The sequence below is a fragment of the Euprymna scolopes genome, unplaced genomic scaffold (assembly GCF_053919585.1).
Source record: "Euprymna scolopes isolate OS-2025 unplaced genomic scaffold, ASM5391958v1 sca130, whole genome shotgun sequence".
Classification (NCBI taxonomy): domain Eukaryota; kingdom Metazoa; phylum Mollusca; class Cephalopoda; order Sepiida; family Sepiolidae; genus Euprymna; species Euprymna scolopes.
In genome coordinates, this window is record NW_027633137.1 from 45,462 (window position 1) to 70,705 (window position 25,244).

General features: G+C 35.6%; 1 long non-coding RNA gene across 1 annotated transcript; it reads right to left on the reverse strand.

Annotated features, from left to right (window-relative positions):
- Positions 1-3,680: 3,680 nt before the first annotated feature.
- Positions 3,681-21,113, reverse strand: LOC145273656 (uncharacterized). Its single transcript, XR_013866456.1, has 2 exons — positions 20,992-21,113; positions 3,681-5,145 (listed from the first exon to the last, which is right to left on the reverse strand). It is a non-coding gene; the product is annotated as an uncharacterized LOC145273656 (long non-coding RNA).
- Positions 21,114-25,244: the final 4,131 nt, after the last annotated feature.

Here is a 25,244-nt window from a genome sequence, read left to right on the forward strand (position 1 = left end):
TATATATACATACACATATATATATATACATATATATATATAACTAGTTCATTAAATTATAAATCATAAAATTAATATACGAAAGTATAGATTCATGCGCAAACTTTAAGTATTTACTTCAAAAGTACTCAATACGTAGGTAGAGCTAGTTAGTAATTCATTAAAATATATATGGCGATTGAGCTACACTGAATATTCAGTGGTTTCATCCACTCTATGATTCGTCAGGCTTATGCGCGAATTCTGTGGTTGTTTATTGTTTTTATATGGTCCTCTTCTGTTGAGGATTTTAGTTAGCCAATCAGCTTCTAGTAGCCACTGCGTCCCTTCCTATCAGCCAATGGGCATGCATTTTATCGAACAAAGGATCTGTTTTAAAACTAGTTTAGTGGTTTAAGGCAGACATTTTCTTTTCTTTTTTTTTTAATATAAATATACATATGTGCCCACACATATATGCACATATATATACATATATATATACATACATATACGTGTGATCGTTTATGTATATTCATGTTTATTTAATTTATTTATTTCTTTATTTTCTATTGTTTTTGTTAATAATAATAAATTAAATAATAATAAATTAAATAAAGTGGAGCTTCAGAATACACCGACTGCCCCTACGTCTTAAGTGATTGAGCAAACCAAATTGATCCCATAACACTACTGTAGAATCAGACAAAATACATTATGAATTCTTGAGGTAACAAACCACAGAGTCATTGAAACAATTATTAAAAATTTATAACAAACTATGGAGAGAAGATGAATTCCCAATCATATGGAAACAAACTACAGACCAATCTCATTAACCACAAAATTATAGACCAATCTCATTAACCAATTGCTTGTGTAAAGAGGATGATAAATCAAAGATTAGTTTAGTATCTAGAATCCAACAGTCTTATCTACAATGTGGATTTCATAATAAAAGCACAACAGATCACTGCTTGGAAAGCATTGATTAGGAACAAGCACAACTTAGCATGGAAATTGGAATAATAGAGATCTACATGATGTTGATTTAAAAGTTTGACTCCCACACTTTATAAAGAGATTCTTTTCAGATTATTGATTCACTTTCTCAGATACCAAAATCTAGGAAGAGGTTGTCCTTCAAGGTAGTATACTATCTGTGACCCTGTTTAAACAGCATTACAAAATGTTTGAACTACAAAGTTGATTAATCTTTATACGTGGATGATCTAATATATTGCAGATCAAAATATGTACGTATGCTTAAATAAATTAAAGTGGACTATAATGCATGCATTTCTGTCATAAGAAAAACTTCACTGACCCTAGAGTTTAGGGTTGATATTTGATAAAATTTTCCAGAGTGATATCTGGGGGCACATTAATTCACTGGGAGAGATGAACTCCCAGTCTTTGTTTAGACGTGTATCTAGGAGAAGGAAATTCTGATATAAAAACTTGCAGTTTACTGTGTACTCTGTCCCGTGGCAGTCGTCTGCACCAACAAAGGTTAGCAGTAATACCAAAAAGTGTGGATGGTTCTACACAAAGCCTTCACCACTATACACAAATCGTGTTGATTTCCGAGCAACTTAATTGTTGTGGCTGAAAATTCATACGTCGAAATCAACGGGAGAATCCATCATATATATATATATATATATATATATATATATATATATATATATATATATATATATATATATATATATAATGCATACTAGCATATACTAAAAGAGTGAGACAGCACTTGGACAAATAATCAAATAAAATAAAATAACTTAACAGAGACTAAATGAGCAGGTATTTAATCATGGCTGGTTCTTTAATTCTGCACAGTGTACAGATCATTTCAGCTTTTTCCACCCATTCGACGACAGATGGTCCAGTGGTAGATCCATCAAACTCAGGTATCAAGCGAAAGTCGAATCTGTCCATTTTCTGCCTTTTGAGTCACCGCACACTGAGAGCCGAAATAGTTTATAATTCAATAAGCTTGGGCTAATAACTCGTCTGTTGTCAATTAATCAATTCGTGACGATGCTCGCAACAGTTTGCTGACCTCCTCAGGTAAGCCTACTAAAAAGGCACATCTTAATATCTTATCGTTAACCCCACCAAATGGTACCAACAACTTTCGTAGGTCGGCTAGGTACACATCAACAGTTTCCTTGGGATGAAGTCGCCTGTTGACACGACAGGATGCATCTAGCATTATACGACAGTTGAGTCTTTTTTGAACGTGGTGCCTCGCTGGAAATTCTGACAGATAACGCCACTACGTTTCAATGTCAAGAATTTAAGAAATTTACGCAGGAATGGGAGATTAAAATGCGTTACTGATGTGCATATTTTCCAGAATCTAACGGTATAGCGGAGCGGTGTCACCGCACCATTAAAAGAATTGCGTCCAGGACACAGTGTTCTATTCCAGAAGCTGTGTACTGGTATAATGTGGCACCAAAGGACAATGCAACACCAGAAACTGCACCAGCTAATGGGATTTACTGCTATGAACAGCGTATAAAAGGAATTGATGTCACACCATCAGTGGTTAGCGTTGTCAATACACCATATCAAGTGGGAGACCGTGTTTGGGTAAAACCCCCAAATACTGGCTGCACTGTAAAATTTTGCAGAGCAAAAATAGACAAAATCATAAGTCCTCAGACCATGTTGATTAATGGTGTACCACGTCATGTAAAAGATATCTACTCCTGTTATACCTCTTCTGATTCTGAGGATAATGAGGAAGATCACATACAGTTCAGGGATGATCCTGATCGCCTACTGCCCCTACAAGTGAGCATAGAAACACTACCTACAGAACCAGTGATGGCAATAGTGATGAGGACGATAGACATGAGGAAGTAATACCACCAGTTCCTCATCAAAGTAATCGAGAAAGACGAATACTGCCCACCCGCCGTGATTGTGAAACACCGCCTATAGCACCACGAGAGGGAATGATGAAACATACTAAGGAAGATGGAACCGAGGAAGTAATGCCTCCGATTATTCGAAGGAGTACCCAACAAAGACGGATACTGCCCCCTTGCACTGATTGTGAAGCACCGCATAGGGAACCACAAGAGGGGATAATGGAACAGACTGGTGGCAATAATGGTGGTAATGAGGAAGTGCTTCCCCCGATTCTTCGAAAAAGTACCCGACAAAGATGACTGCCCCCCCTGCCCTGTGTGTGATCATGAGATCAGGGGAGAGTGTAGGGAAACGTGCGACTTACCTAATTAGCACGTGTGCATAATTCAATGGGTCGGTCGTGGAATGAAATGAATGAAGAAGAAAGAAACAAATGAGATGCTCCTGGTTAGAGATAAAAGAGGGTTGATTTTTTATAGGGCTGTTCATTTTGAAGTTGGATTTCAAAGAAATAAGTTGAATTAGCAGAAGTATGTTGGGAGTTGAGAGAAGGTGCATTACGTGTACAGAAGTTGGAAGTTTGGACAAAAGTGTTAACCTTATCCAGGAAATTATTGGTGTGATGGGCGGAAGAAATAAAACTCAAGTTATTGAATTATATGTTAGATTTTCTTTACAGCTCCTTTTGCTTCTTTGACACCTCTGTCATTTCCATTAAGCCCAAAATCTTTCTGTTCGGTTTTTGAAAGATGAGACTTGGGCAAAGTTTCCAGCTATTATGTTGACTGTCTTCCTTTTTTGTGAATATCTGATTATTTTTGGTGAAATGTTTTATTGTTATTTTTTCCTTCTATTTTCCAAGTCATGTTCCATACATCTTTAGTCTTCATGTTTTGCCAGGTGTTTCGTTTTGATTCTTTAATAATATGTTTAGCTATAGCTCTGTAATTTTTAAATTGATTTAAATTTTCTGATATTGGTATTTGTGTAAAATTCTTTAGTGCAGCCTTATCTTTGTGGATAACTTCTTTGCATTTTTCAATAAACTGTGATTTATTGTATTTTGTAAATGTGGATGATTTTTGGATGTTTTCATTTTCTATGTTTATGAGGGTGTTGGTAAAATAGGTCAAATGATCATCATTGTTTATTTGTGCTATCAGAAAGGACTGACATTGCTTTTTGAAAGTTTTCCCAATTAGCTCTGTTTAGTGTGTTATTTTCTGTTCCAAATTTGTGTTCAGGTTTTCCGTTATTGAGAAATGGTCACTCCCACATGTGTCGGCATATGTTTTTCACTTGCAATCCTGGTATATGAATAAGTCACATAAAGTAAGATCTATTGTTGACTTTCCAACTGTAGGTATACGTGTGTGCTGTTGTTGTTAAATAGGCATAAATTGTTTTGATTTATTATATTTTTAATTAATTTTTCTTTTTGGTTTGTTTATTTGCTTTCCCATATCATATTTTGACTACTGAAGTCTCCCAATAGTATATATGGTTTTGGTAGTTGATTGACTAGCCTGTTCAGTTCACTTTCACTGGGTGTGTCATTAGATGGAATGTAAATTGAGCATATTGTTAAAGTTTTATGCAAGATCATAGATACATCAATTGCTGGCGTAGTTGTGTTCAAGTTAATCTCTCATTGTGGGATTTTGTTGTTTATTATTATTGATGTGCAAGCAGATGCTTTGTGGTTGTTGGGATGCATATACTTGTAGGGTGTGTGTTTATGTTATTGCTTTCTTTTAAAAAGGTTTTTCTGTAAATAGATTACTAAAGGTGAAAGTGATGAGATGAGTAAGAATAATTCACAATGATTTGCTTAAGACTAAATGCACATCATAGGACTGACCTGGCTGTGAACAAATTTTGTTGCTTCAATAATTAAATCAAAAAGAAGGGAAAAAGGAGGAAAGATTTACCCTTTAACAGTCGAGCCAAAATTGGATCAAAAAAGCAAATGGACTTACATTAGTGACCATGTGGTCAAACAAAATCAACAGCTGACCGACTCACCTTCACATGATCTGAGACTTGACGCATTAGAAAAAAAAAACTGTTAATATCATCTTTTTATGCTAATTTGTAGCATAAAAAGATACTAACATATTTTTAATTGACTATATTGAAATACATGATATTTGTAAACTCATTAAAATATCAAAAAAAAGAAAATTTGCTTTGGCTTTGGAATTGATGGTCACGCTTACCAATAAATAGAGCAACAGAAAGACCAATTGCTGACCACAGAGAATATCTGCCTCCAACCCACTGCAAAAAAGAAAAAGGTTGTAATTAGAAACTTTCAGTTTTTATACTAGCGAGATGGGGAGGGGTTAGCGCCCAGCCTTACTCGGTAGTAAAATATGCTTAAATATATTTTAATTCATACATATTTTGTATTTATTATTACAGAGCCACTTTTCTATTGAATATCATATAATGCTGATTTCAAAAGTTAAAAAAAATTACTTGAGTGCTATTAGCTAGAATTGAAACCAAAACATTTAGCGCTCCAGCTGTGTTCCCTATCATTTGAGCAATAGCGAGATAGATGAGAAAGATTTAAAATTAAACCATTTCAAGCTATGAATTAATTTGTAAATGTGCAAAAGTAATAGAAATATGTTGGCAAGTTGAGATGAGCAGTTTGTATTTCAAGTTGCCAACATTTCTGCATGTATTATTTATTCATTCAAACAAAGATTTTACTCATTATAAACCATCCTTGGTGCATTATACATACCTTTTTGTGGTTGTTACCCAAGTACGTTTTATAGTGCAACAAATATATAATAAATATGAGAAAAATAAAACGGTCTCATAAATAAAAGCAAAGGGAGCAATCAACGAGCAAAATAATAATAAAAAAAAATGAAAACTATTCCAAAAAGTATGCCAATTTAGTCCAAGTTTTATTACAAGAAATAAAATACTGGTTGCTTGCTCAAAGCTAAGTAACAATTACAAAAATAAGAAATAGAAAATAAGAAAGGGTCTCTAATTGAGAGACTATTCCAGAATTAGCTCTATCGACTGGAATGTCAAAACAGGGCTCTAAGGACAAATTTATCTTTAGTTGACTTTGACAACTAAATATTTTCGTTTATTAGCCAAACCCACGTGATTTTTGGAATATGACATCTTCATTCTGTGACGATTATGTGCATAATAAATTATTTTTGTATTTTTTTAATAAGTGTAATTCTACATATACAACAAATTTTATGCCGATACTTGAAGGTATAAACATTCTAATTTCTTCAGATGTTTTTTTTTTTAAACAACCTTCGTAAAAAAAAAAATTAAAAAAAGTATATTATTCTATTAAACTATTATTGTTTAAATAATTTTACTTTGTTTATTTTATTAAAAAAAAAAAAAAATTTGAAAAGATATTTTTCACTCAGTAGTGAGCTTTGGAAGATTGTCAGTGAAAGAAATGCAATCGCCAAAAGATAAGTGTTCCATTATTTCTAGTTGCCAGTTTGAAAAATCACTCGCAAATGCGACTGTTTCACTCACAATGTAGAGCCCTGCAAAATCAAATTTATCGTCCAAATGATAGCAACAAATTATAGGAAGAAACAGGAAAAGATTCATTTTCCTATTTAATATAAAACAATCTTACTTGAAATAAAAATCTGAAATGCAAGAAACAAACATATAAAGTCTTTAGAATGTTCTCTTTTTCAGCCTTTTTCTTTGAGAGACACTCTCTCAATCTTCTGGAACCTCCTGATCCCAATTTTTTTTCTTTTAAATAAAAATGTCCTTCTTTGAAACCCACTCTGGGTTAAATTATTTTCCAAGACTGTTCATTGAAGTTCCATGAATAAAGAGGGAATTGCGTTTCCTGGAGACTGCATGGGGACAGCTGATAACCTGCTCATTTTCATCTTTTCTGATTAGTCAGCAAATTTAAATTCCGTCTCTTACAGAAAAAAAATCCCCCAAAACACAATCCGTTTATTCCGCTGATCTTCTTGAAACTAACAACTTCCCAGTTAACAATACCTTTTTGCCTTGTAATTAACGGGGGATGAAATTATGTTGAAAGAACAGACTGTCAGTCGAACTGGTTCCACTATGGGTTGCATTCCATCAACCAATATTTTCTGTGCACTGATAATTCCAGTCACACATCCGACTCAATATTTTGTGGTACATTGTCCATGTGGAGCTTTTACCCACACTTGGTCACCCATTTTGAAGATAGTCTGCTGTTGATTGTGTGCAGTGGTGATATTCCATTGATTCTTTTTAACCATATGTAGTACTGATAAACCATATTGGCAAGTGACATGGAAAAGGACACATCCTTTAGTGTGAGATTGTACTACTATACTGCTTCTGGTATAGTACACTGTTTTCTAGCGGCAATCCATTTTAAAGTTCTGTAACATTGCTTGATGATGCCATTACCAGAGGGGATGTATACAAAATGGAATCGAAGTTGGACTTTCCATTCATCTAGGAAAGTTTTAAACAAACTGCTCTGAAAGGCAGTGTCATTATTCGTCAGAATCTCTATCAGTGGACCCTGCTCATAGAAAAGCATCTTCAGTTGATTGATTAAACTTGTCGCATCTTGCCGAGGAAGGTGCCGCCAGATAGCAAACCAAGTGGGACCACAATCAATCAATATAAAAAAATGATCCCCCATTACAATGGGTAATATCCATTGCTAGCCTGTGCCATGTTTGTTTAACATTCAAAGCACTCTCTGAGCAGTTTATGGGTGATGGATTGATCTTCTAACACTCTTTAAATTATGACAGCAGTTTTCACAGCAGCCTTAGAAATACCAGGATGACCGCTTTGTTGGTGAACAATCTTGATCTGATCAAGCTCAACTGAGCTCACAGACAGTGCAAGGCAGGTTGTACAGGCTTAGTGTTCCTCTTAATTGCAATCAAATCAACTTTGAGACATTCTCGTCAATTGATCTTTGTTTGGATAGATCTGATCAGCATACATCCATTTACAATGCATATTCCTTAAATTTTATTAGTTTCAAGTCGTCGATTGAACATCCCACTTATGGCTTTGTTTTGTATCTTGGCCCTGCTGGTAAAGTTATCTGATATCCACTTATGGGAATAAGCAAAATCCGTGAACAAGTGTAAGTTGGTCACCTTCCAGAGGGTTGCCAAATTTATCCCTTTAATGATAGCATCAAGTTCTGTGAGGTTAATATGTTGGGAGTCCTTTTCTGGATAAAACCAGCAAGCATCCTATATTATAGTCCCATCAAATACCAATAACATGCCATAGCAAGAGAGCTTGCATCGACCCATAGGTTAAAATCTTAACATACCATTTGCCCCATACTGGGTCTTCTTTGTGCAATATGGTAAGAACCTCCTTAATGATGGTGTTAAAAGAGGTGTTATCAACTTTATCATCCCTCCCAGTGGTAACGTCAGATGCTCTCTGCTTGATGAATGCCATGGCAACACAAAGCCAACTACCCACAACTTGCCACATAATAAAAATATATTCTACTAGCATGGGTCCCTGGCATTGCCCGGGTGTTTGGAGGTATGTGTTGAGGAAAAAAAAAAAAAAAGTGGTAGTAAGAAGGCAGGCTCGAACCTGAACCGTGAAGGAGGGAAAAAAAGGGGGAAAAAATCTTGTGAAAATTTGTCGCCTCTGTCAAAAGTTTTAGGCAAACACACACACACACACACACACACACACACACATTGGTAGCTCAAATTTTCAACCAAAACTGATTAAAAAGCTTGCCCTATCTCTGAATACCCTTCATGTAAACTTTCAAATGTTCAGACCAGAAATTGTCTGAGTAATTTGGTAGAGACTGCAGAGGTCAATTTTTTGTTTTAACTTTGACCCCTATTATGACCCCTTAACATTTATTGTTATAGGCTCAAATCAAATTATTAAGTTAGATCCATGTCCAAGGAACCTATATCTAAAATTTCAATTGTTTATACTAAAAATTGGCAGAGAAGTTAGGTAGAGTTCTCAAAGGTCAAATCATTGAACTTTGACCCCTTAACAGTCAAATTTCTGTCTGAAAACTGATTTCAAAGATTTTCCTTGTGTATGAAATTTTGAGTCTGTAGACTGAAAATTGACAGAGTTATTGAGTAGGGAAATGTACACAGACAGACACACACACACAGATAGACACTTTCACTTTTATAGATATATAGATTGCATGACAACAAAGGCATGTCTGCAATTTTATTCTCTCTTTTCCAATACAGAGCATTATCCTCTCCTCAGACCTGCAAACCAAGTACTCGTGTACCATCCTGTAGCCTCTCCAGTTTTTTGCTGAGGAAGCCGAAGCTGTACAGATGCTCCTTCACAAATGCTGCAGGCACAACATGTGTCTACATACACATCAAGATAGGTAGATATTGCCTTGTGTAAGCGCTTGACCTTCAAAAAAAAAAAAAAAAAAAATAGCATCAACAATTGTTTGCATGATGGACAGTCTGAACCCCATGCAGGTCAGGCAATATCTTCATCCCTTAATCAGTACAGTTTGATAGGGCGACAGTGATTGTGCAAGTGTACCTGAAGATATGCCTTGCAAAGGTTTAATAATGATACATTTGATCCTGCTTGCCGCCACTCTCTAAACTTTTCAGTACATATGCCTGCATGAGTAATGTGCTCATTTAATTCCCGATAGTCAAGCACTGGGCTTACTTTTTGTTTGTTCTGCTGAATAACTACCATTAGGGAGATCAATTCCTCTTCTGTATAAGGAACAAAGCATCCATTATCGATTCAGGCTTGTAACTCATTGTATTCGGCATGAACTCTTGCAGGAATACTATACTTTCTGGTGGTCTATTGCATAATTTTTCTGGTGGGTTGATCACCTGATCAATTCCATTACACAATCCAGGATTTGCTGCGTTCGTCAAACTCAGCATGAAAGTCAGGCTCTTCCAGTTTTATTGCTGCACCTAGAGTGATAGTCGTCTTAGCAAAATGTACCTTGCCTCTTTCGTTGATATGCAAGCTAATGAGTTTCTTGATGATGTCCATCCACAACAAGAGGTTGAATCCTAATGGCTTTTTGTTTACCACCATGACATCAGTCTTCAGGGTATTTCTGTTGATCTCTGTTAAAGTTATGCTGCCAATATCATGGCTTATAAGGCATTTCCTACCTGCTGTAAGAATTGTGGTACTTTTATGTACTTAATATACTTTTATGTACTTAATATAGCAACCAATTCACAATGAATGAGGAGCATCCGGAAACCACAAACGCTATCCAATCTACCACATTGAGTTTCACCTTTATTATGGGAGCACATTTTTTAGTTTATGTGGAGAGAGTAGAGCTGGTCTTGTGCCCCTTGTCTTGTTTCTCGGACACTTTGAGGCGACATGTCCTTGTTTGATTGATTGATTGATTGATTGATTGATTGGTTTTACGGCATATCAACCTATGTGGTCATTTAATGCCGGAGTCCTTTTTGTTTTTTATAAACTATTTTTTATTGAGGGGGGGGGGGACTTTTTCAGCCTTTCCTCCCTTTTTTTTTATAAAATCGAACTAAGAAATTAAATGTATTTATACATGGATGTGTATATTTGGGTGACTTTAAATTTCCTTAAATTTTCTTATATAAATTTACTTTCCTTAGGTATGCTAGAATATTTGTTGAGTTGACCTTTTCAAAAATGTCCTCCATATTGCTTTCTGTATAATATAATTTTCTAGTTGGGGCGAGGTCATCACACCCAACTAGGATATGTTTTACTGTGAGTGTCTCCTGTCATGGGATGCACTCTGGCGCCGATTCTCCATTTAGTATATAAGAATGAGTAAAGTTGGTGTGTCCTATGCGCAGCCGAGTCAGTATCACATCTTCTCGGCGTGATCTCTTGATGTCCGGACATCGTTCCTTGAGTTCAGGTTTGATTGAGTATAATTTGCTGCCCTCTTGCTGACTCCACCGCAGTTGCCATTTTTCCTGTATGTATGCTTTTATCTGGGGTCTAAGATCAGTATGTGGAATCTTAAAATTGTCAGTTGGAAGGTGAGAAGATTTTTTTGCAGCTGTATCTGCCCTGTCGTTGCCTTTGATCCCCACATGGCTGGGGATCCAGACAAGAATAATGTTTTTAGTGGTTGAAAGGATATTGATTTTTTCTATTAATTTTGTTGTTAGTGGATTTTCTTGTTTTTGATTTTGCATAGATAATAGGACTGATAGAGAATCTGTGAGAATGATGAAGTTTTTGGTGGTTTCCTCTGAAATTATGTTGAGTGCTAGATCGATAGCTATAGTCTCTGCAGTGAATATAGATGCTTCATTTTGAAGATTTCTCTTCATTGTGGTTTTATGGTACGTTGCTGCACATCCAGTGTGATTGTTGCTTTTAGACCCGTCTGTGTAGATAAAGGTGTAGTCTGAATATCGTAATTTTAAATGTTGAAGTTCGTCGTGGTATTCAATAGGGTTTGTGATAGATTTGGACTTTTTGCTTAGGTTCAGTTTTATTTCTACTTGTTTCATGGTCCATGGGGGTGTTTTAGGTAGTATGAAGTTGTGAATGCTGGAGATTGGAATTTTCGATTCTTCAATGCTTTCCTTCTTTCGGAGCCCGAAAGTTTTGATAGTTTTTCCTCTCATGTTGAAGAGTTCTTCATATTTAGGATAGAAGATACATTGGTATGCAGGGTTGTTTGGGCAAGACTTCAGTTTGAGTAAATATTGAAGGGCTAACTTTTCTCGCCTTAGATCTAGTGCGGGTTCATGTGCTTCCGTGTATAGACTGTTCACGGGGGAGGTTCTGTATGCTCCTAGGGCCAATCTTAGGCCAGTATGGTGAATAGGGTCTAGGCTTTTTATATATGATGTTTGGGTTGATCCATATATGAAACAACCGTAGTCTAGTTTTGAGCGGACTAGTGCTCTGTAAAGTTTAAGGAGTGTTTCCCTGTCTGCACCCCAATCGGTATGTGCTACCACTCTCAAAAGATTTACAGCTTTGTTACATTTTTTTTTCAGATAGTTTATGTGTGGGATGAATATTAACTTTTTGTCAAATAAAATCCCTAAGAATTTGTACTGGTCAGTAACGGGTATGGGCGTTCCTTCCATGGTTAGGACAGGATCATTATGCATGTTCTTTAGTTTGCAGAAATGTATGCATTTCGTTTTTCTTTTGGAGAATCTAAATCCATTCTCTTCCGTCCATCTCATTACTTTGTTTAAGCACAATTGAAGCTTCCTTTCTATTATAGATATATATCTAGATCTACAGCATATTAGGAAGTCATCCACATATAGGGAGCAATCTACCCCAGGGTTAAGGTTTTTTACAATGTTGTTAATTCGGATACTGAACAGGGTCACTGACAGTATACTCCCTTGAGGTACTCCATTCTCTTGTTCCTTCAAGTCTGAGAGAGCTGTGCCAACCTTTATTCTGAACCGTCTATTTTTTAAAAAATTTTCAATAAAAATTGGCATTCTGCCTTTTAGTCCAAGCGCCTTCAGATCCCTTGTAACACCGTACTTCCACACAGTATCGTAGGCTTTTACCATGTCAAAAAACACTGCTGTTAAATGTTCCTTCCTTACAAAGGCTTTTCTGATGAAGGTTTCAAGTCTGACTATGTGGTCTATTGAACTTCGGTTTTTCCTGAATCCTGTTTGAAATTCTGTAATAAGATTCTCTGTTTCCAGGAACCAGATTAGTCTTTTGTTTATAATCCTTTCCATGGTCTTACAAATGCAGCTTGTTAGAGCTATTGGCCTGAAATTCAATGGATCTGAGACGTTACTTGATTGGGATTGGATGTTTGAGTTTTCAGATTTGGGGATTGGTATTATTGTGGCCTCTTTCCAGGTCTCGGGTACGTTTCCACTGGACCATATAATATTGAAAATTTCAAGTAGGTATTTCATTGAGGTTTCTGGAAGTTTTTTGAGGATTTCATATGGAATTTCATCGGGCCCTGTAGCTGTGTCATGGGATTTGGTTAACGATTCTTTTAATTCAGGCAAGGTAAGAGGTTGGTTGTATTTTTCGGTATTTTGTGATCTAAATAGAATTTTCTTCTTCTCTTCCTTTTCTCTAATCTTTTTGAATTTCTCTGTCTGTCACATGATGAAATTTTTGATAAATTATCTGCCAGGTTATTGAAAATGTCTTTTTGATCGATGTATATTTTGCTGCCTTTAGAGATGTGGGATATTGGTGTACTATTACACTTTCCTTCTATTTTCCTCATCATGTTCCAAACTGTTTTTGCCTTGGTATTCACATTAATTTTGGATATATAATTTCTCCATGTTGTTCTTTTGGATTCCTTTATGATTTGTCTGGCTTTTGCTCTGTTGTTTTTGAAGAAATCCAGATTTTCGCTTGTTGGGTACTTTTCGAATTTTCTCAAGGCAGCTCGTCGAGCTCTGATGGCTTTTCTGCATTCTTTTGTGAACCAAGGTTTATTGTGATTGTTGGTTTTGGTTGTTTTCGGCATGGTATTATTTGTTATGTTTGTGAGTGTTTTAATGAAATAGTTCAAATGGTGATCTTCATCTTTCTTTTCGATAATTAATTGGTTTTTGCACTGTTCCTGGACGTCTTCCCAATCCGCTTTATGTAGGTTCCATTTGGGTGTTTTTTGTTCAGTACTAGTACTTAGACTTTCCAGAATGATTGGGAAATGATCACTCCCACAGGTGTCATTGTGTACTTTCCAATCATAGTCCATATATATGGAAGGATCACATAAGGTAAGGTCAATGGCGGTGAAAGTACCTGTTGCTGGGTACATATAGGTGTAGTTTTGATTATTAAGGAGGCATAGATTATTTTTATTTATTATGTTTTCTATTTCTTTTCCTTTTTTATTTGTTTCTTTACTTCCCCATATTACATTGTGACTGTTGAGATCTCCTAGTAGAAAAAAGGGTTTAGGGAGTTGTTTTATTAATTGAGTTATCTCAGTTTCGTTGATTGTATCTTTTGGAGGGATGTATATTGAGCAAAGTGTTATAGTTCTATGTAGAGTCACTGAAACTGCAATTGCTTGCAAGTTTGTGTTTATATTTATTTGTCTTTGAGGGACTTCATTCTTCACGAGTATTGATGTTCCTCCAGAAGCTCTGTCCGTATCTTTATGTAGTTGTAAGATGTGTAGTGTTTTATGTTGATGGTATTGTTTTCTTTCAGAAAGGTCTCCTGCAGACAGACAAGTGCTGGGCTCATATTCGTTATTAATAATGTGAGTTCATTTTGGTTTGCTTTTATCCCTCTGATATTCCATTGTAATATTTTGTTCATCATTTGGAATTGTGTTCAACTTCCATCGTCTCCAATCCCTCAAATCTATTTTCTGTCGGAGTCCCTGTTCGAGATATAGATCGGGATCTTTTTTTTCCTGTTTTTGTTTGTTTTTTCTTTTTGTCTGGGGGGGATTTTTGATTCTTTTCTGGCTTGTGATGTGTTTGATGGTTGTTCGGTTGTTTTTGTAGAAATGGTTTGTGGTTTTGTTCTTTTTGTGGTTCAGTAGTGTCTTTACTTAATATTATCCTTGGATTGGTTGCAGACATTGTACTATTCATTTTCCTCATTTCTTCTAATAGTTCTTTCATTTCCTTTATTAGTTTGCTTAAGACATCAATTTTCTTGTCAGTTGTATCCGTTACATGTATATGACCATTTTGATTGTTGATTGGAGCAGGTTTTTTTAGTTGCATCTGCATATGTTTTAGTTTCAATGATTTTCCTGGCCTCTGGGTAGGATATATTCTTTATATGTTTTAGTTTGGTCACTTCTTTTTCTCTTTTCCATATTTCACAATATCTAGAGCCAGCGCCATGATTTCCAAGGCAGTTGGCACACTTGAAATCTTTTCTGCAGTCAATGTGTGGGCCGCTTTCTCCACATCTCCCACACACTGGTAATCGTGTGCACCGATCTTGATGGTGTCCAAACTTCTGGCACTTGAAGCATAGGAGGGGGTTTGGAATATAAATTTCTACATTTATTTTCATATATCCAACTTTCACTTCTTTGGGTATGGTGAGAGAATCAAAAGTTAGTATATATGTATTGGTATCGATTTTCTCATTGTTTTTTTTTTATTTGAACTCTACGAACATCTAACACATTCTGTTTCTGTAAGGTTGTCTTGATTTCCTCCAAGGGACAAAGTGCAAGTTCGTGGCTTTTCACTACTCCTTTGCAGGTATTTAGGGTTGGATGTCTGTAGCATTTGACCTTGATGCTTTCAAATAATTTTAGTTTCAATATTTCTTTAGTTTGTTCTTCGTTATGGGTTTCTATTAATAGGCTGCCGTTAAATTGTTTTTTAACAGACTTTGGTTTTAAAGCTTTAAGATTTCTTTCAATTTTAAAAGGTGATAGTTTGCTCAAAGGAGTTTCCTCCGTTGATTCTATTACTAGGAATGTTGAGTTCCTTGGTTTTATCGTCTCTTCCTCAGAGCTACTATGGTGGGGCTTGGCGTGACTGGCCGATTGGTAGGATTGGGCCTCTCCGACCGCCCGTCTAGTCGAAGTAAGGGCCAAAGTAATGTGTTGTGGTGCCTAAACTTCTATGTATCCTGGTCTAGGTTCGCTCAATCACCAGGATCACGTCCTAAGACATTATGAGTAGCAACCCACGGCTAACTGGTTGCCCCATTGAGGGATTTTTACCCTCTGCAGGGGGGCAGTCGGTTTGTTCTCATGCCCTACCGACAGGGCAAAAAAAAAATAAAAATAAATAAAAAAAATTTAAAAAATTTAATAGAATATGTTGGTACGGGTTTAGGTTCTTCCAAGTCCCAAAACTACCGACCAGCTTTAATAATTACTAAACGTACAACAAGTATAAACGACAAGAATTTATTAACAAACATGAAAACATGACAACACTGCAATTCAGAACATTAAGGTAAAAAGATTACTCACTTCAATAGTGGGGTTTACGGGAGGAGTGAGGACTGTATTCTAGAGTTGTACTCTGCCTGTCCAACATTGTCTTTTAGGAGAAGAACTTTTTGCGTCTGTGCCTCATGTGTACGGACTCTCCTCTACTTTTTTCAAGGGACCTCACTCCTTACCCTACACCGGTAATCCGGTGCTCTTATTTATTCCCCTACAAATATATTTGTTTTCTTTTTTTTTTTTTTTTTTTTTCTTTTCCTTTTAAAAATCTGTTTCTATTTAACCCATAGTTGGGACCCTAACAGGTACAACCACTCCGGGTCAGGGTGAACCTGGGAGCAATGGCAATTAAGAGGTGGCTCCACACCCCCCAAAGCTCGTAAGCCGGACCTCACCATCGGATGTAGTTTAAGGTCATATCCAGGACCAGGAGTAGGGTAGGAAAAAAAATAAAAAGGGGAGGGAGATAGGCTGTTGTCTTTGTTTTTGGTTTTGCAGAACATAATTAAGTTTTACAAAAAAGATCAGAAAACAAAAAACGTCAATGTAGGTGCATTTCGTCTTAGGAAGCCACAGGGCAGCCTGATCTGGTAGCACCAGTGACATGTCCTTGTAGCTGGCACTGATAACCATATGTCTCTGGAAGAGTTCTTCTTGCTTTTTCTCCAGCGCTGCCGAAAATCTTTGACAAAATGATTGAGACCTCCACACTTGTGGCACTGCACTGCAACTGCGTCTTTCTGGTTGGGGTGAGTCCACAGGCACATGAGGAAGAACTTTATGTCACACGGCTGCCACAGTAACGGGCTCACCCACCTCTATTGCCATGAGAGCAAGGATCTGTTCTAGGATTATGTGCTTCATCCTTGAGAACCCACACAATCGTTGTCTAACCAAAAGGAGTCATTATATGAAAGTACAACTGAGCAAGTGCTCAGAGGGGTTTTCTTTGATCAAACATGCCAGGTCCTGTAGGTCTACCAAGTATTCATCCACAATTTCCCTAGGGTGCAAACAATTAGAGACAAACCTGACAACTGGAATAAAAGGGTTTGCTGCTTTAAATCATCTCTCTGGTTACGGTTTAATTGTCAGTATACTGACAGAGCTTTGCTTCTCAGTCTGAGTGGTAGACAATGCTCAACGTTGTCAACACCGCAATAGGATTTTAAACTTTGTTTTATTTTATGCTATAACATTTTATTTCAATAAATAATTGATTAATCAAATATATAAAATCTAGTCTGATTATCTAAGACTATGATAGCTTATATCCTACAAAATCAATAGTCTATTCTGAATAGCTATTCAATTACAGAAATTTTCTGTGTTCCTCACAACAAAATGTCAATGCTTCTTTCTTTCAATAAGAAATACTCTTAGAGATTCTTCACTGGAACAAAGATGCATTGAAATCACTCCATTTTTTAACACTGAAAATTTGCAAATCAAAGGCCCCAAAAGCCACTCAAGGATAAGGGTTAATAATGTATGGAGGACACTGGGATAACAGTGGTGGAAATTGAGTAAAATTTTATTATTTAAGGAGACGGCTCAACAAAAACTAGTTTACATTGATTTTAAAGATGATATTGTAATCAGCTGGAAAGCAGGCCAGCAGAAAAGGGAATCACCTACTAAGTTTTGAAGGCAGTTTTGAACTCTGCTAAAACAGAACAGGGTGTTTCGAGCCGCTTCTGCCCAAATGTGGAAACAGTACTCTATTTTAGGATGCATCTAGCTCTTATGCAGGTAGAGGATTCCTTCTGGAGTGGTAGAATGACGCAACCATTTTTCTGGCAAGTTCGGCGACCGATTTGATATAGGTCTTCCAGTTCAAGTTAGGTTTAGTTGTTTTGTTTTACGGTATAGCAACCTTTTGAGGGTTATTTAATGCTAAATCCAGTTATTTTGGAAACAGTTTTTATGCTTCAAGTTCTTTATATCTTTAAATTTCCTGCTTTCCGGCTGACTACAATATGGTTGTCTTCAAGTCTAACGTAAATAAGTTCTTGATGAGCCGTTCCATATAAGTTATCAAATTTACCAAATTTTCATTACTAATGATTACTATATTGTCCAATTTCTACTGTACACTCTTTAACCCTTATCCTTGAGTGGCCTCTTGGCCTTGATAATGTGGTGATGCCTATGTAAAAAAAAAAAAAAAAATTATTTGTAGAGTTTGGTTTGGTTGTTTTATGGCATATCAACCCTTTTTGGGTTATTTAATGGAACCCAGTTATTTTGGAAATAGTATTCATGTTGCTTCCAATAATTTTGTGGAAGGTTTTTATTCTTCAAGTTTTTTGTATCTTCAATCACTAGTTTGTAGTGTTTGGTTTGGTTGTTTCTTAATGGATTTTATTGTTTTGTTCCCTGCACTGCAGAACATGAATGAGTTCTGCAATGGCAAGAAGGAAAAGGTGGGTTGTTGTTTTTAGTTTTGCAGAACATAAGTTTTGGAAAAGAAAATAGAAAAACAAAAAGCATCAATGTAAGGTGCATTTCGGTTCAAGAAGCCAATATCTTCAGACAATCTGATCTGGTAGCATCAGTTCAGCTCAGGAGTGAAGGTCAGATCCAGAAGCTTGTCAAAGCAAGGAGCTCCTTTGAGGTGAGAGCCATTCATGCCAAGTGGGGATCAAAGCTTTTATGGTGAAAAGATAGAAGCTTGATTTTTGTATGCGTTAAAATTTGTCACCTTTTACCTCATTGCAGGATGTGCTCAAGGTCGGAGAGAGAATCAGAGAGATCTTGGTCATTGCTGACCTTTGATATGTTGCTATAGAAGGTAGTGTCATCTGTATATATGTTGATGAATGAACTTAGAACATGATTTGGAAGATCATTGAAGATAAGGAGGAGAGTTGGACTGAGAATGGATACTTGAGGCACACCAGCATTGATACTTTGAGTTTCTGAATTCAGTCCATTGATGACTACTTGTAAAAACCTATCGGAAAGAAAAGTTGGTTGAGAAGACATTTTAAGATATTCCATAGCTGGAATTCTTGCAATATAAACCTTTATGATAAACCCTATCAAATGCATTTGATATGTCAAGAGTTATTCTTCTTGAGAGAAAACCCTCGTCAATAGATTTACTGATCCTATGTGAGATTACAGTCAGTACATCAGCTGTAGATCTCAGAGGACAAAAACCGTATTGCTTGTCACTGAATAAGTTGTTTTTGCTGTGGTGGTTGACAATTTCTCGACATAACATGAATTCAAGCAAGACTAATTGGTCTGTATTTTAAATACTGAGCAAATTAATGAGGTTTTTCAATGTTGTGGGAAGCATTTCTATTTTAGGCATTGATTGAACAGCTTTGTAAGAATTATGCTAGTTCTAGTTGCAGCTTTCTGAGCACTATAACTGGAACATTGTCAGGACCAATTGCTTTGCTGGCATCAAGGTTCTTGATGAGTTTGGCAATATCAAAAACAGGTATGTGGTTTTCACTCTGATTATTTTTGGTCTTGGGAGGAAATTTGGAAGGTAAGTGACCCTGATCACATGGAGTGGAGTTTGCTGTTTGGCAAAAAGTTTGGCTTTGTTAGATGCTGATGAAATAACCTTGGGCCCATTGATGATGGTTGGAATAGAGGACAAGCATCTATTTAGGATCTTGTTTGTTATTCGCAAAAACTCAAGCCTCTGTTCTACTTTAGATTTGATGAACTTAACAAATGAATCATTCTATAATCGTTTTACAGTACTTGCTAGCAGTTCTAAAGGCGACTTTAGTTTCAAATATCTATTACGTTTAAAGAAATTGAAGCAGTAGTTTCTGTGTGCAATGATAGCAGCACATTCGACGGTGTACAATGGCTGGCTGTCCCATTTCTGTTGGAATTTTTTGGAGGGTATATAGCTGTCTATGCCGATGGTTAACCAATCAGTCGAGGAGTAGTTCCGATATGAATGTTCGGAAACTGTCCTGATCAGCCATCAAGTTTACTGTTTGTTGGAGAGGGATATTTGGGGTTTTGTTATAAATTGTTTTTAAATTTATTGAAACAACTGAGTGATCGTATCGAAAACAGAACTGAGGATGAGCACAGCGCATGTTGAAAAGGATCTAGATGATTTACAAATTGTCCATCAGCATTGGGTACCAGAGTGGGTTTGTTAACAATTTATATTAGGTCATAAGCAAGAGAGAAATCATGACACAATCTCCCTTCGTCATATTTTAAGTTTGAGTGAACTAACCATTCAGCATTGTAAACAGTGATATCTCCTAACATAAATATTGCCCAAGTTTGAGCAGACAAGGTATGATCAATTTGCTTAGCAATAGTCTCCAAAGATAGTTACTCCATCATTGTGGGGATGGTAGAGGGCAAATATAAATGCTGTTAGTGCTACTCTAAAGCAATTGTATTAAACTATTGTGCATATGTTTGTTAAAAACACACTCATGCTTTTTATTGTTCATTACATGTTGCTTACATTAAATAAAACAAATTACATGTCAATCCTTTGTTTCACCAGATGAAAAATATGTCACATTTTATTTAGGATGATTGGAACTATTATTTAAACCACCCCACCTCAACTACAGTAAAAATAAACCAATCGTTTAGACATTTTTTTTTCAATATCAATTATCATCTAAGGCTGGCATTAATAACAAATTTTATTATGAAATTGAATTCCACTATAATGTATTTTGGTTAATCCAAAATGAATTTAATTCAATTAAATAAAATATCACTTTATATAGTTTCTATTTCAATTTTTACAGATTTTTTTTATACACTGCAAAAGTCAAAAGTTTCTCTTTTTACTTCTAACTTGAAAATTGATAATTATAGCAAGTAAAAAAAATTCTAATGAAAATATTGATATTGTCCGAAAAGTGGGAGCAATAGTTTCTTATTTTTTTTCAATATATTTCTCGGGCAATGCTGGGATGCAAGTAGTAAATAAAGAGATAAGAATGTGTCAATCACAAAGAAACACAAAATCATAAGTGGTCATACAATTATATAAATTTGGAGATGACAAATGTAAGCAAAATAAAGTTTAAAAAAAAACATTTAAAAAGTGAATGTTCTTAAAATTTTAAACTTGAGATCATAAAAATCATAACGTATAAAGAATCTTAAAGAGATTTTCACACAAATTAAGGTGACTCTGCATTTATTATTAAAATCTCAATAAATTAAATGAAGCAATCATTTAGAACATATATACTTACATCCCAAAATTCAAACATATTTTTCTCATCAATTCCAAAATCTTTGACAAGTTTCTAAAACAGAAATGAAACAAAATTTATATTTGAGCAACAATGCTTAATCGGTACTGCATAAATTACATAACATGATAAAGCATAACACTTGTGCAAACTTCCATCAACAATATTGATAAAAAAAAAAAAATGGAACTTCTAAAGACAGATTACCAATTCCTGCTTGAATGTAATAGAAAGCAATTAGAAACAGCTGGGAAAATGGATTGTCTGTCAAGATTAGTTTGATAAAAATGTGTCTATTTAAAATCAGTGAGAAATGAGTGAATCACGTGAATGACATCATCAAAAAAAGTTAGAAAATCTTTTTTAATTCAGAAGCCAACTGAGAAGAGAGTCAAACTAAAAATTTATTTTGTTTTATGGCATATCAATCTTTCAGGTCAAGTTAATACCGAATCAAGTTAGATTCTTTAAAAAAAAAAATTTTTTTTTAAATAAACATTCTTTAAAAAAATGGCATGTCATCCTTTTTCAGTTTATTTAATACTAAATGAAGTTGAATTTATATCTTTATAATTTAATTCTCACTATTACTATTTTTGCTAAGGCTCAACATAAATACTTTACTCTATGATTTATTTCAAATGGGTCTGTTAGATACTCTGTGTGTGTGCGTTCATATATATATATATATATATAAACATATATACACACATATATATATACATACATACATACACACACATATATACATACATATATACACAAACACACACATATATATACACACACATATACACAAACACACACACACATATATATATATACATACACACACACACACACACACACACATATATATATATACATACACACATATATATACATACACATATATATATACATGATGATTGAAACGTCTTGTCAGAGGAGTGCCACTCCTTCAGGTACTGAAAGTCCATGAGCCCAAAGATAACCTTAACTTTAGTCCTGCCGAAAAAAAAAAAAAAAAAATTCACACGCACAAGCAGACATTACACTGAAGATGGTCACTGGTATATATACATATATATATATATACATGCACGCATGCATACACATATGCACATACACACATACAAATAACCCACATATATGCATACATACATACACATTACATATATACATACATACACATACTTATACATAAACATACACAAGACGGTCATTGGAATGCATACACACACACACATATATATATACATATATATTTAAACGCAAATATACATATATACAGATACACACATATCTGTAAACATACACATGAATACACATACATATGTATACAGACACACATGCATACATACAGATATACATACATACACATATACATACATACATCCATACATACACATACGCACATACATATATACACACACACACCACTTACCTACATATACGTACACGTATGTAAATATGCACTCATACATACAGATATACATACATACACACCTACAAATACATACACACATATACATACATCCATCCATACGCACACACACTTACCTACATATACATACATGTGCGTAAATATGGACTCATACACACATACATACATATACACACATATATGCATACATACACACGCCCATATACATACATGCACACAAACACACATATACATACATATAAACATAGATATACACACATACACATATACATAAACATACATACACCTATATATATATATACATAGATACATATAATAATGGCAGATCAATTACTACATGCTTCCAGCATTTCAGACCTACACGCGTCACAACTTTTCCGTCGCAATAGGACCGTTTCTTTTTTTTCTTATAGCCTGAGGGAGTACCTGATGGTGTTACAGAGTTTTAGCATTGTACGACAGCTAAATCTCTCTCTCGGTTCAAAATGTTGACATCCAGCAACAAGCAAGAGCAAGATAGCCAGCAACAAGTCAAACTGCAGACCAGCTTAATGCGGGTACTGGTCTCCCGCTTTATGTTTTTTAACTCAGAGATTTGCTTCTCCTAGAGGGGTTGCCTTCACCACGGCTTACGGGAGCCCCCGCCACCCCGCATACACATGGAAATAAACACATGCTTACGTAGACGTATGCCAACATACGTGTGCATGCGCACAGACATACAAACGTAATCACATAGAGGCACACATATACGCATATACACACACATACGTATGCACACACATGCAAAATACACACAAATAAACAGTCTAAAAGTCATAAGTAGTAAGTAAGTGATCAGCGATTGGACCATTTTTGTCCCTTTTCCTCCCTGCTTGGATTTTTTCTTTTTTTTGAAAAATATATATATATATATTTTTTTTTTTGAACAGGGTTACGCTCGGTGGCAGACGCGACAAAATGTAGATGGGCAAAGAAATGAAGCTAAGTGAAATTAACAAATCCTAATCTTACCAAAATGGCGACTGCTTTTTTTTAAATTTAACTATTTAATGTATTTTAACTATATGCGCATATATTGTCTTTAACTCTTTGCTTCCATGCGAGCCGTTTCTATTTTTATTCTTTTTTTTTCATTTCTTTTTTTTTTTTGTTTTTACTTTTTATAGCTATTACCAACTGTTTATACCTTCTCTTTAAACTTATTTATTTAATGCATTTTAATTACATATGCGTAAAAATGGTCTTTAACTCTCTATTTCCATGCGAGCGGTTTGTGGTTAGAACTCAACCCTAAAAACGAATAATCTATGCAAGAATACAGAACAGAGCGAGGACTATCTTTCTTTCTACTATAGAAGACAGAAGAACTTTATTTAAGTAGTATACTTAATATCTGCAATCACGGTACGCTTGCTTGTATTAAAGTGTCCTCCATGATATCCATACCAAACCACTGCACGCGGCTCATAATTTAACTGTCACTATATTTGTAACTGCAATATACATAATCTTAGCTGTGATACTAGGGCTAATTTTCTGAGTAGATGCAACACTCTCTGTTAGACCTTAATAATGACCACAATTCTGAATCCCAACGAACTAGTTGTTCCTATAACTGGGAGGGAAAAACCTAATAGCTAGCTACGAAATCTTATACATTTTACCTCCAAGACGATTGCGTTTGTCTTACCTGCATGCAAAAAAAAAAAGTCCCCCCCCTTTCTTTCAAACTAAACCTTACCTGTAACTCAAAAATCCTAATGGAAATCTATCTGTAAATAAATAACCCCTTTTCTCTTGAACGATAACAATCTACTCCTTCCAACCTATCCGCCACTAAACTCCCACATTGCCCCGCATTTGTAGTGGAATCGCTAACTTCCAGCCCCTAATCCCTCACATGCAAACTGTTTTAATAGCCATCACTAAACATCTATACATTTCTACCTCTAAGGCATGCATTACAGCTCATTCCTATCCAGTAAGGGATTTAACAGCCTAAGCACTCAGAGGCAGGTATTTAACAGCCAAAGTACTCAGAAGCAAAGCGATCTGCATTACATAACTGTCTCCTCGAGAGTTTTGCAACGATTAATACGTTATTGAAACGACACTCCTTGTTATGCAAAATCTCCCATGACTCTTACTTGAAAATACCTACAACTTCAACTCTATTCGCACCTACTGAAAACCTGCCCATATATCTATTCACCTAATTACGCATGACTCAAAACTTGCTTTCTTATCCATACTATATTGCACTTACATCTTAACCCTCCTATCATCTAAAATAGTTTGGGCACAACTCGTAGCTCAATTCTTAATACCTACTCATACTGTAACATTATCCTAGACCTAAGCTAACATCAATAAAATAAATAAAAAGGGTAAGACTAAAACCACATTATCTCCTCCCTAACAAGCCCTCTTACAATCATAGACACTTACACTGCATGAACTTCACTCACCCCCTTTATCCATTAACAATTAAATAGCATGTCCCTAAATCACTTTGAGGAGTGTAACTAATCAGTAGAGATATAACCCCCACAAACTAACCCAGTAACACTAACTAACCACGCGGGGTCGCAGAAATACCTGGATTAGAACCTAGGCGTGGAGAAAACCCTCTCAGTGCTGACGGACCCAGTAGGTCTTCCCAGATCATCCATCTAGGAGAAGGAAAACTCTGAAACTAAACCAAAGGGGAGGGAGGCCTCTTCAGTCTTGGATGACAACCTTCCTAGAGCTGGTGACTCAAACAATTTCACCGGTTTGCAAACCTAAATTGCTTAAGGAGTAGATAGGCTCTGTCTATCGCCCG